Source organism: Ornithorhynchus anatinus, chromosome 1 (assembly GCF_004115215.2).
Source record: "Ornithorhynchus anatinus isolate Pmale09 chromosome 1, mOrnAna1.pri.v4, whole genome shotgun sequence".
Lineage (NCBI taxonomy): Eukaryota > Metazoa > Chordata > Mammalia > Monotremata > Ornithorhynchidae > Ornithorhynchus > Ornithorhynchus anatinus.
The window spans coordinates 138,271,605-138,273,901 of record NC_041728.1 but is presented as its reverse complement, the minus strand read 5'-3'; positions in this window follow the sequence as shown (position 1 = coordinate 138,273,901).

Below are 2,297 nucleotides of genomic sequence, written 5' to 3'. Positions count from 1 at the left end.
CCCAAACAGTTGATGATCCTAATTTATCCAACGTATAAACAGCTATGTTGGGTAAATAACAAATTAATTTGCTAGATTAAAAAATATAAACAATGAAATAGCCTTGAAATATAGATGACAGCTATGCCCTGGACCATACCCAGTAAGCTGATAGCAGTGGGAATAGTGAAGGATAGAGTTTGGTGAGGCTGGAAGAACTTGGGGTGGTTTGAGACCTGGCAATTCCCAAATCTCTGATTTTTGTGGTTGAATATTCCTTCCTTCCCCTTCTATCTGCTCCCTTCCCTCCTTTCTCTATCGTTCCCTTCCTTCTTCCTTGGAAAAGTCACTTAACTTCTCCATGCCTCAGTTCCCTCATCTGTAAAACGGGGATTAAGACTGGGACAGGGATTATGTCCAACCAAATTATCTAGCACTTAGAATAGTGTCTGGCACATAGTAAGCAATTAACAAATACCATTATTATTATTCCCTGAGAACAAGGATTTTCCTAGAAATATGAAGAAAAAGAATACATAAAATGGATTCTGTCTTGGAATGCAGGTAAAAACACAAGTCTAGCAATCTACTTCTACAATTCCAACCTGCAACGAAATTGATCATCCTGTTGAAACAGGGAAATGAAAAGAAAGAGGAAATATCGAAACTAAGACATGTTCTAAAAATAAAAAGAAACATTGGCCAATTATTAGGTAAGTATTAGCACTAACTAATGTTAAAAGATTTGGATAGATTGAGGTTGATTAACGGGCTATCTTCCTGCTGTTTAAGTGTTTCAAAGACAATTACATGTTACTCATGGGGTATTTGTGGCTTCAGTAGATGCTGAAAATAAAACACATGGGTTTTTTCTACACTCCTTTTATATTAAATTGGCTTCATGACCTGCATATGAGTTGATGCAGCTGAAACCACTATTTCTATGATGGCTATTTATTACATTTGGCAGTGATCTTTACATCCAAAGATAGCAGCAGAAATGCCTTCTTAAGTTTAAGAGAGAATCTATAGAAACATAAAGACTTCCACTGTCCTAAAACTTAAGTTTCCATGGACCATTAAAAAAATAGAAATGGTGCAATAAGGACCCGATCCAAGCCTCCATCTGAAGCTGAATATTGGCCAGTAAAGTTGAATGAATCATCATACCATTTCAAAATGTTGGCCCTCTTATGATGTCAAGGCATTAGCTCCTGTTTCTTGTGTTGCAAACTCAAATCTAATTCGCTTGAAATAGTTCTCCAGAACTACTTAGGAAAACTCAGCCATGTTTTGCTGATTACACAGTTTAATAGTCCTGAACATGAGAAGCAGCTTGGCCTAATGGAAACAGCACAGGACTGGCTGTCTGGAGAGGGGTTCTAATCTTGGGTTTGCCACTTGCTGAATTGTGTAAACTTGGCCAAGTCACTTAACTTCTCTGTACTTCAGTTTCCTCATCTGTAAAATGGGAATTAAATACCTGTTATTCCTACCCTGCAGACCCTGAGTACTCTTTGGGACGGATACTGAATCTGATCTGATTGTATCTAGTGCAGCTTGGGAGATGCTTGGTTCATAGTAAGCATTAAACAAATATCACAACTCCCACATTATTATTATTGAACTATTGACTCTGAGAATGGGTATTAAAACATTCAGCAGGACTTTGTTGCCCAGTTCTTAATGTACCATATTAAATTTATGAATAGAAGTGTAAATGATCCCAGGAATAGCCAAATGAACCTTTCCTTCAGTCTCACAGACGTAATATTCCATCAGTCTAGCCAGTAATAATGGCATGTATTAAATGCTTACTCTGTGTCAAACACTGTTTTAAGTGCTGAGGTAGTAAGCAGGATGGCTCAGTGGAAAGAGCCCGGGCTTGGGAGTCAGAGGTCATGGGTACGAATCCCGGCTCTGCCACTTGTCAGCTGTGTGACTGTGGGCAAGTCACTTCACTTCTCTGTGCCTCAGTTCCCTCATCTGTAAAATGGGGATGAAGATTGTGAGCCTCACATGAGACAACCTCATTCCCCTGTATCTACTCCAGCGCTTAGAACAGTGCTCTGCATGTAATAAGTGCTTAACAAATACCAACATTATTATTATTATTATTACAAAGTCCCTCTCCCACATGGGGCTCACGGTCTATGTAGGAGAGAGTTTAATCCCCATTTTACAGATGAGGAGACTGAAGAACAGAGAAGTCAAGTGACTCATCCAATTTCACACATCAAGCAATTGGCAGAGTCAGGATTAGAAACCAGGTCCTCTGGATCCCAGGCCTGTGCTCCTTCCACCAGGCCACACTGCTT